General features: G+C 37.8%; 1 non-coding gene across 1 annotated transcript; it reads right to left on the bottom strand.

Annotated features, from left to right (window-relative positions):
- Positions 1 to 9,357: 9,357 nt before the first annotated feature.
- Positions 9,358 to 9,465, bottom strand: LOC112761898 (small nucleolar RNA R71). The gene has a single exon (XR_003182269.1). It is a non-coding gene; the product is annotated as a small nucleolar RNA R71 (small nucleolar RNA).
- Positions 9,466 to 10,035: the final 570 nt, after the last annotated feature.

Here is a 10,035-nt window from a genome sequence, read left to right as displayed (position 1 = left end):
GCATCGATGAGATACATTCTGCTCCTGAAATTGCTGAGATGATGGCTGGAGCTTTAAAATCTTTTGGAACTTTAGCTTTCATGATCTCTTTACTGAAGGGGTCTTGGTCCTTGTGGGAGTTATTCTCATGGTTGGAGTGAGTAGTTCTGGTCTTGAGATCGGCTTCGAGCTTTAGAAGCTTATCCTTTAGATCTTGCTTTCACCCAGTTTCTCTACAGAGGTCTCTTTCAGCTTCTCGCTGGTGTTTGGCCTCTTGTTCAAGCTGTTTGAGGCGATCATGTTGTTCTCGGATGGCTTCCAAGATTTCTGAGTCTATGTTGGAGGGCTGTTTATCCCCTTTGTTTTGAGGTACATCTTTTGATGTGGCGTCTGTGTTTTTGTTTGGCATTCTGTCCACAAAACCAGAGTTGTGGTCATTGTCATGGTCGTCTGCCATGGTGATGGGATGCCTTCTAGGGTCCCCGGCAATGGTGCCAATGTTCCGAGGGTTACCTGAAACTGAAGGTCGAGCTTGGATGAGATCTGCTGTGGTGGCCAGAGCTGTCGTGTCTGACCTGGTGGAACTGGTGGAGCTGGAGATGCTGCTGATCCTTCATCACCACTTCACCAGAGGGTGGTGGTACCTGCAAGAGACTCCGATGCTTAAGTTAGCATGGGCTTTAAGTAGGTTTTGTGTGTAGAATCAGAGTATGAGTTATACCTGGGTGCTCCAGTGTATTTATAGTAGTGTGGGCTGACCTTCTTAGATAAGTTAGTTATCTTATCTTATCTTATCTTTGAGTGAAGTTATCTTTGAGTAAAGTCATCTTATCTTATCTCTCAAGTTCTTGGGGAACAAGCTACTTCTAATAACTTTACAGGAATTTAATCAATCTCTTGGAAAAATTATGTACCATCATCCAAGGAGACAAAGAAGGATGCAAAAGCTAGGGATGATGATGACAAAGAAGAAACAAGAAGACACCAAGAGGTTGTATTGTACTTAACTGTCTCTAATTTGTAGTGCTTTAATTGGAAGTATGATTGTGCCCTATTTGCATGAACCTTTACATTCTGTGTGTTTTTCTTTAATGTCATTTTGGGCTACTAGTCTAAGTGCCTAGTCCACTGTATCCTTACTTGAATTGTATGTTATGTCCTTGAGCTCAATAAAGGAAATCATGAGAATTTGTTGTGAAAAACAAGAGTAAAATCTAATGTGCAGAATAAAGTCCTAGTGTTGTGGTGGTATTTGCTAGCTAAGTTGGTTCATCAATAGGGTACAAGGCTAAGATATCTCTTGAATTATGAGCTTGAAGTGCATTCTACGAGACTTAAATGAATCAATAAGATCCTAAAAAGAGAAAAAGAGAATGAAAAACAAAGAAAAGAGCACAAATTAAAGCTGGGCACCAATAGTTTGAACCTTGAGACATGTGTCTATTGTGTTTTTGGTGCAAGGATATGTTTGGATGAGTAAGTTCTTAGGAGTGCTTCATTATTTGACAACTTGGGTTAACTAACCCGGGATTGTCAACTAAAAGTCCACTATCAAGAGCAACCTTGTCACAAGATATTTGGCAACCCAAAGAGGTGCTGGACACCAAGGTCTAAGGAATGAATAACAAACCATGTGCTTGTGGTGTGTATGTGCTGAGGAGAGACTTGGGTGATTAAGTCCTTAGGGGTGTTTCAACACCTAGCACCTTGAACTAACTGGTTTGGGAGTGTTGGCTAAAAACCTATCCTAAAGAGTTGTCTCAACACAGAATACTTAGCTATAGTAAGCAATAAGCTCTAAAGAAGGAATGAAAACAAAAACAAAGAAGCTACGGATCAAGAATAAGAGTCTCATAGAAGGAAATAGAGTGAGAGTTCAAGAGCATATGAGAGCCTAAAAACCAGCATGAACATGAACCTAAGTTGTAATGCATGAAACTCCATAAACCAAGGATTTCAATTCTCTAAATAAGGATTTGTATCTCTTGTATTCTCACTTCATTCTTCTTATGATCTATCATTTGCTTGAGGACAAGCAAGATTTAAGTTTGGTGTTGTGATGCCAGGGCATCTTGGCTAGTTTCACAAGCCATTTTTAGCTTGTTTTAGGGTAGTTTCATGCATTTCTTAGGCAATAAGTAGGTATTTAGATGGGAATTTCATGCATGCCTTAATTCAATCAAACATTGTTATTTTGATTCATTTTCATAAGAATTATGATATGTTTACTTGTTGATTATGAATGATGCAAATTATTATGAAATTAGCAAAGCTTTGATGTATTTGTTTGGTTGATGATAGGAGGAAAGAAGCAGAGGAGGAGCAACGAAAGAGGGCAATGCAACTTTCTGCAAGTTTCTGGTGCCAACGTTGGAGGGAACATTGGTAGTCCAATGTTACCTCCAACCTATTTCAATACAATGTGCTTTCTGGAAATTGGAAAAATTTGGTGCGACGCGTGTCGCCCACGCGTCGATTGTGGAATTTTGAAAATCCACGAATACGCATGGGTGACGCGCACGCATGGAAAGGCCAATGTTGGAGGGAGCGTTTGTGGTCCAATGCTGAGGCCAACGTACGCGATGAGACTCCCAAAACTGGAAGTGGGAAAATTTGAGGTGACGCGTACGGTTCTATGACGCATACGCGTGGATACAAATTTTGGCCTTGCACGCGAATGCCTGAACGACGCATACGCGCAAAAACTTGTTTGACGTGTAAACGTAGAATGACAATTTTGACCATCCACGCGTACGCGTGGGCCAGGTGCATGGGTGGACGCGCGAACGTTGGTGCTCCAACGTTGAGTCAAACATTGCTATCAAAGCCCAGAATTCATTTTTCTAAAGCAATGTTTGACCCAACGTTTTTGTACAAACGTGATCACCAACGTTGAGGCTTTTTCCATTCGAGATTGCACCTATGCAGAGTTTGCAGTTAGTTGCCAATGCCTATCATCAAAGAATCACTTCTAAAAGGCCCACATCCAAGTACTTGATCCAATTGAAGATGAGAAGAAGAGTATAAATAGAAGGATTGCTGAAGATTGAAGGCATCTCTCTGGGAGGCCCTGAAGGGGCTCTAGAGGTTCAGACTCTGATTTCATTTCATCTGCAATTTTTCCTTTTAGTTTATGTACTTTCTTTTTTTGCAACATTTTCCTTTTGTACTTTCTTACTTTTCTGCAATTTCTTTTCTTTTTGATTTGTATTGAGCTATGAACAACTAAACCCCCTTCATTGGGTTAGGGAGCTCTGTGTAATTAAATGGATCAATATTAATTTTCATTTTTCTTCTTCTTTCTTTTCTCTTGATCTTGCTAGAAAGCTTTCGTTCTTCATCCCAGTGGATAGTTGTCTTGGGAAAGAAGCTATCCATAATTGGATCTCCTCTGAATATAGAAGAGGAATGAGGAGATCATGCTAAAAATGCTTTCTCACATTAGATTAGACTGGGGTTTGGATGGATATCGTGAAATGTAATCCTACCAACACTTTGATCTATGAATATGTGTGGTATAATCAGTGACCACACCTCATCTCTTCCTATGAGCACTTAAATCAAGGAATTAGGCAATTGTTCATGCTTAGAGAGATTGGATTACCAAGGAATTGGGATCCAATCACCTAAGATTGCCAAAGAGATCAATGAATACATTGATTGAGGAAGAGATGAAAATGAGTTTGATCCGGAGAATTATAGCATCTCCTAACCCCAATGAGCTTTTCCATCTCTGATCTACCCATTCTTTTAAATTCTGTCTTTAATTTAATGCTCAATCTCCCCATTCCCATTTAATTTCTTGCAATTTAAGTTTCCCGCTAATTTACATTCTGCGATCCTAATTTCAAATCGGATTTAGTTCAACTAGAACAATTCTCCAATTAACATTGATCAACCAACCAATCCTTGTGGGATTCGACCTCACTCTACAATGAGTTTTTACTTGACAACAATCCGGTGCACTTGCTGATAGAAAATTGTTGAGAGACAGTTTTTAGGATATCAGTCCTCTATTCCTATTTCTGTTCTAAGTGCTACACATGATCACAAACATTAAAAAGAAGAGGAAAACTATGAAAAATGATAGAAAATAAAATGATATGAAATCAAAATAAAAATGATATAAAAGAAAAAAAATTAGGATATATTGTACATATGGTTGGATTGCCTCCCAACAAGCGCTTTTTTACCGTCATTAACTTGACGGACAGCTCCTTTATGAAGGTTGATAGGGGCTCAGTGAATCAGTTTAACATGTTCTAGAGACAGGATCCAGTTCACAGTATGTGGAATGACTGGACTTCTAGTGAAGACAACTCACATGCCAGGTGAGATGTCTTCAGTTGGAATTTTCTTGTTCTCCCAACCCTTGGGTACCTTCTTCATAGGGCCTCCTTCCTTAGTGTTTGATGATGAATTCCCAACATCAAACTTAGATTTGATGTCTGGGGGTTCTTTAAAGCTCTGCACTAAGAGGAGAAGGCTGAAAACTGTTTCAGGGACTTATCTACCATCTCTAATGAGATCCTTGTGAGATGCACCTCTTGAATCCTCAGCTTCCTCATCACGGAGAAGCATAAGATTGATTCTTCAGCCAAGGTCACACAGTGCCTTCTCAAATGTGATGGTCCCTATAATGCAGGGAATTAGGAAACTTCCGGGATCTAGCACCTTCTGAGGCAGCTTCCTTTGCACCAGGGCACTGCATTCCTTGGTCAGCACCACGGTTTCATCTTCCGTCAGGGCCTTTTTCTCAGAAATCACACTTTTCAAATAGGCCATATAGGGTGGTTTCTTCTCCAACACCTCAGCAAAAGAGATATTAACTTACAACTTTCTTGAAGAACGGAAGATTGACGGTTTAGAATTCAGAATAAATTCCCGTTGCAAGTATAGTTTCTAAAAACTGAGCAATCGACTTTTCTTACAAACGTTTTGGTTGTCACAAGTAACAAACCCCTTTAAAATTGATAAACGAAGTATTTAAACCTCGGGTCATCTTCTCAAGGAACTGCAGGGAGGTGTTCTTATTATTGCTATAAGTTTTGTAAATGGGGGTTTTGAAAGTAAGGAACAAATAATTTAAATGACAATTAAAATAAATAAATAACTGTAAAATAAACTCTTGGCAAGGTATTAAAATTTGAAAGTCCTGTCCTAGTTATCTGATGAGCAGATAATTTATACGCTTTTTGGCATTGTTTTTAGTATGTTTTTAGTAGGATCTAGTTACTTTTAGGGATGTTTTCCTTAGTTTTTATGTTAAATTCACATTTCTGGACTTTACTATGAGTTTGTGTGTTTTTCTGTGATTTCAGGTATTTTCTGGCTGAAATTGAGGGACTTGAGCAGAAATCAGATTCAGAGGTTGAAAAAGGACTGCTGATGCTGTTGGATTCTGACCTCCCTGCACTCAAAGTGGATTTTCTGGAGCTACAGAACTCGAAATGGCGAGCTTCCAATTGCGTTGGAAAGTAGACATCCAGGGCTTTCCAGCAATATATAATAGTCCATACTTTGGCCAATAATTGACGACGTAAACTGGCGTTCAACGCCAGCCTTCTGCCCAAATCTGGCGTCCAGCGCTAGAAAAGGATCCAAAACCAGAGTTGAACGCCCAAACTGGCACAGAACTTGGCGTTCAACTCCACAAATGGCCTCTGCACATGCTACACTTAAGCTCAGCCCAAACACACACCAAGTGGGCCCCGGAAGTGGATTTATACATCAAATACTTACTCATGTAAACCCTAGTAGCTAGTTTATTATAAATAGGACCTATTACTATTGTATTAGGCATCTTTTGATCAGCCTTTGATCTATTGATCACGTAAAAGGGGGCTGGCCATCTCGGCCATGCCTGGACCTTCACTTATGTATTTTCAACGGTAGAGTTTCTACACTCCATAGATTAAGGTGTGGAGCTCTGCTGTTCCTCAAAGATTAATGCAAAGTACTACTGTTTTCTATTCAATTCTTCTTATTTCTCTTCTAAGATATCCATTCGCACCCAAGAACGTGATGAAGGTGATGATTATGTGTGACGCTCATCATCCTTCTCCCTTATGAACGCGTGCCTGACAAACACTTCTGTTCTACATGAATTAAGCTAGAATGAGTATCTCTTAGATCTCCTAACCAGAATCTTCGTGGCATAAGCTAGAATGATGGCGGCATTCAAGAGAATCCGGAAGGTCTAAACCTTGTCTGTGGTATTCCGAGTAGGATTCAATGATTGAATGACTGTGACGAGCTCCTAACTCGCGATTGCAGGGCGTTAGTGACAGACGCAAAAGGATAGTAAATCCTATTCCAGCATGATCGAGAACCGATAGATGAATAGCCGTGCCGTGACAGGGTGCGTGAGCATATTATTCACTGAGAGGATAAGATGAAGCCATTGGCAAGGGTGATGCCTCCAGACGATTAGCCGTGCCGTGACAGGGCATTGGATCATTTTCCCGTGAGATGACCGAAAGTAGCCGTTGACAGTGGTGATGTATCACATAAAGCCAGCCATGGAAAGGAGTAAGACTGATTGGATGAAGATAGCAGGAAAACAGAGGTTCAGAGGAACGAAAAGCATCTCCATTCGCTTATCTGAAATTCCTACCAATGAATTACATAAGTATCTCTATCCCTTTTATTGTTTATTTTAATCTAATAAAATATCATGTTTAAATCCGCCTGACTGAGATTTGCAAGGTGACCATAGCTTGCTTCATACCAACAATCTCCGTGGGATTCGATCCTTACTCACATAAGGTATTACTTGGACGACCCAGTGCACTTGCTGGTTAGTTGTATCGAAGTTGTGACAATTATGAATTAAGCTCAAAGCACCAAGCTTTGGAGCCATTACCAGGGATTGTTTGAGCCTGGACATCACAATTTCGTGCACCAAGTTTTTGGCGCCGTTGCCGGGGATTGTTCGAGTTTGGACAACTAACGGCTCATCTTGTTGCTCAGATTAGGTAATTTTCCTTTTATTTTATTTTCAAAAATTTGTCAAAAATGTTTTCAAAAATCTATCATCTATTTTCGAAAAAAATAAATAAAAACGTTTTCAAAAATTTTATTCAAAATCTTTAAGAATGAATTCTAGTGTTTCATGAAGCATGTGAAGCCTGGCTGGCTGTAAAGCCATGTCTAAATTCTTTTGGACTGAGGCTTCCAACCATCAGCTCTTACACGACTGTAGGGTATGTCAGGCGTGTCATGTCTGAATTAAATGCTGAAGCTTGGCTGGCCATTGGCCATGTCTAGTGTTTTGGACCGGAGCTTTCATTGAAAGCTTGGCTGGCTAGTGAGCCATGTCTAATTCCTGGACTGAAGCTTTAGACTAAGAATGCAAGATTCCTGGAATTCATGTTAAAAATTTTGGAATCCTTATTTTTTCTTTTTCATATAATTTTCGAAAAAAATACAAAAAAAATTAGAAAATCATAAAAATCAAAAATATTTTTCTGTTTCTTGTTTGAGTCTTGAGTCACATTATAAGTTTGGTGTCACTTGCATATGCATCTTGCATTTTTTCGAAAATATCATGCATTCATAGTGTTCTTCATGATCTTCAAGTTGTTCTTGGTAAGTCTTCTTGTTTGATCTTGATGATTTTTTGTTTTGTGTCTTTTCATGTTTATCATATGCATTCTTGAATTCTTAGTGCGTAAGCATTAAAGAATTCTAAGTTTGGTGTCTTGCATGTTTTCTTTGCATTAAAAATTTTTCAAAAATATGTTCTTGATGTTCATCATGACATTCATAGTGTTCTTGGTGTTCATCTTGACATTCATAGCATTCTTGCATGCATCACATGTTTTGATCTAAAAATTTCATGCATTGCATCTTTTTAGTGTTTTTCTCTCTCATCATAAAAATTCAAAAAATCAAAAAAAAAATATCTTTCCCTTTTTCTCTCATCAAATTCGAAAATTTGGATTGACTTTTTCAAAAATTTTTAAAATCAAATTGTTTCTCATGAGTCAAATCAAATTTTCAATTTGAAAATCTTATCTTTTTCAAAATCTTTTTCAAAAATCAAATCTTTTTCAAAATTCTTAGTTATTTTCGAAAATTCCAAAAATATTTTTCAAAAATCTTTTTCTTATTTTTAAATCAAATTTTCGAAAACAACTAATCAATTAATGTTTTGATTCAAAAATTTGAAGTTTGTTACTTGCTTGTTAAGAAAGATTCAAACTTTAAGTTCTAGAATCATATCTTGTGATTTTTTATGAATCAAGTCATTAATTGAGATTTTAAAAATCAAATCGTTTTCAAAAACTAATCTCAATCATATCTTTTCAAAATATCTTCTTATCTTATCTTTTTCAAAAATATCTTTTCAAAATATCTTTTCTAACTTCCTAACTTCTTATCTTTTCAAAAATTTGTTTCAACTAACTAACTAACTTTTTGTTTGTTTCTTAACTTTTTCAAAACCACCTAACTAATTCTCCCTTTCTAATTTTCGAAAATACCTCCCCCTTTTTTCAAAAATTTCTTTTTTATTTACTAATTATTTTTATTTTTATTTTTATTTTAAAAAAAAATTTCGAAAAAAAAATACTAACAATTTTCAAAAACCAATTTTCAAAAATCACTAACCCTTTTTCAAAATAATTTTCGAAAATTATTCCTCCCCCATCTCATTCTATTTATTCATTCATATCCTAACATCTCATCTCACATCTCTTCCATTCGCACAGTTGCATTTCTTCTTTTACATCACGTGCTTTGTCTCCCCCTCTTTTCTTCCACTCACAAAGGGATCCCTATACTGTGGTATAAAGGATCTCTATTATTATTATCATTTTCCTGTCCATTCTTCCTTATCATATGAGCAGGAGCAAGGATAAGAACATTCTTGTGGAAGCAGATCCAGAACCTGAAAGGACTCTGAAGAGAAAATTAAGAGAAGCTAAAATACAACAATCCAGAGAAAACCTTTCAGAAATTTTTGAATAGGAAGAGGAGATGGCAGCCGAAAATAATAATAATATAAGGAAGATGCTTGGTGACTTTACTGCACCTAATTCCAATTTACATGGAAGAAGCATCTCTATTCCTGCCATTGGAGCAAACAACTTTGAGCTGAAACCTCAATTAGTTTCTCTGATGCAGCAGAACTGCAAGTTTCATGGACTTCCATCTGAAGATCCTTTTCAGTTCTTAACTGAATTCTTGCAGATATGTGATACTGTTAAGACTAATGGAGTAGATCCTGAAGTCTACAGGCTTATGCTTTTCCCTTTTGCTGTAAGAGACAGAGCTAGATTATGGTTGGATTCTCAACCCAAAGACAGCCTGAACTCTTGGGATAAGCTGGTCACGGCTTTCTTAGCCAAGTATTTTCCTCCTCAAAAGCTGAGCAAGCTTAGAGCTGATGTTCAAACCTTCAGACAGAAAGAAGGTGAATCTCTCTATGAAGCTTGGGAAAGATACAAACAGTTGACCAAAAAGTGTCCTTCTGACATGCTTTCAGAATGGACCATCCTGGATATATTCTATGATGGTTTATCTGAGCTATCAAAGATGTCACTGGACACCTCTGCAGGTGGATCCATTCACCTAAAGAAAACGCCTGCAGAAGCTCAAGAACTCATTGACATGGTTGCTAATAACCAGTTCATGTACACTTCTGAAAGGAATCCTGTGAGTAATGGGACGCCTATGAAGAAGGGAGTTCTTGAAGTTGATACTCTGAATGCCATATTGGCTCAGAATAAAATATTGACTCAGCAAGTCAATATGATCTCTTAGAGTCTGCATGGAATGCAAGCTGCATCCAACAGTACTCAAGAGGCATCTTCTGAAGAAGAAGCCTATGATCCTGAGAACCCTGCAATAGCAGAGGTAAATTACTTAGGTGAACCTTATGGAAACACCTATAACTCAACATGGAGAAATCATCCAAATTTCTCATGGAAGGATCAAAAGCCTCAACAAGGCTTTAATAATGGTGGAAGAAACAGGTTTAGCAATAGCAAACCTTTTCCATCATCAACTCAGCAACAGACAGAGAACTCTGAACAAAATACTTCTAATTTA

The sequence above is a fragment of the Arachis hypogaea genome, chromosome 16 (genome assembly GCF_003086295.3).
Source record: "Arachis hypogaea cultivar Tifrunner chromosome 16, arahy.Tifrunner.gnm2.J5K5, whole genome shotgun sequence".
NCBI classification, from domain to species: domain Eukaryota; kingdom Viridiplantae; phylum Streptophyta; class Magnoliopsida; order Fabales; family Fabaceae; genus Arachis; species Arachis hypogaea.
This window is presented reverse-complemented; position numbering and strand designations above follow the sequence as displayed.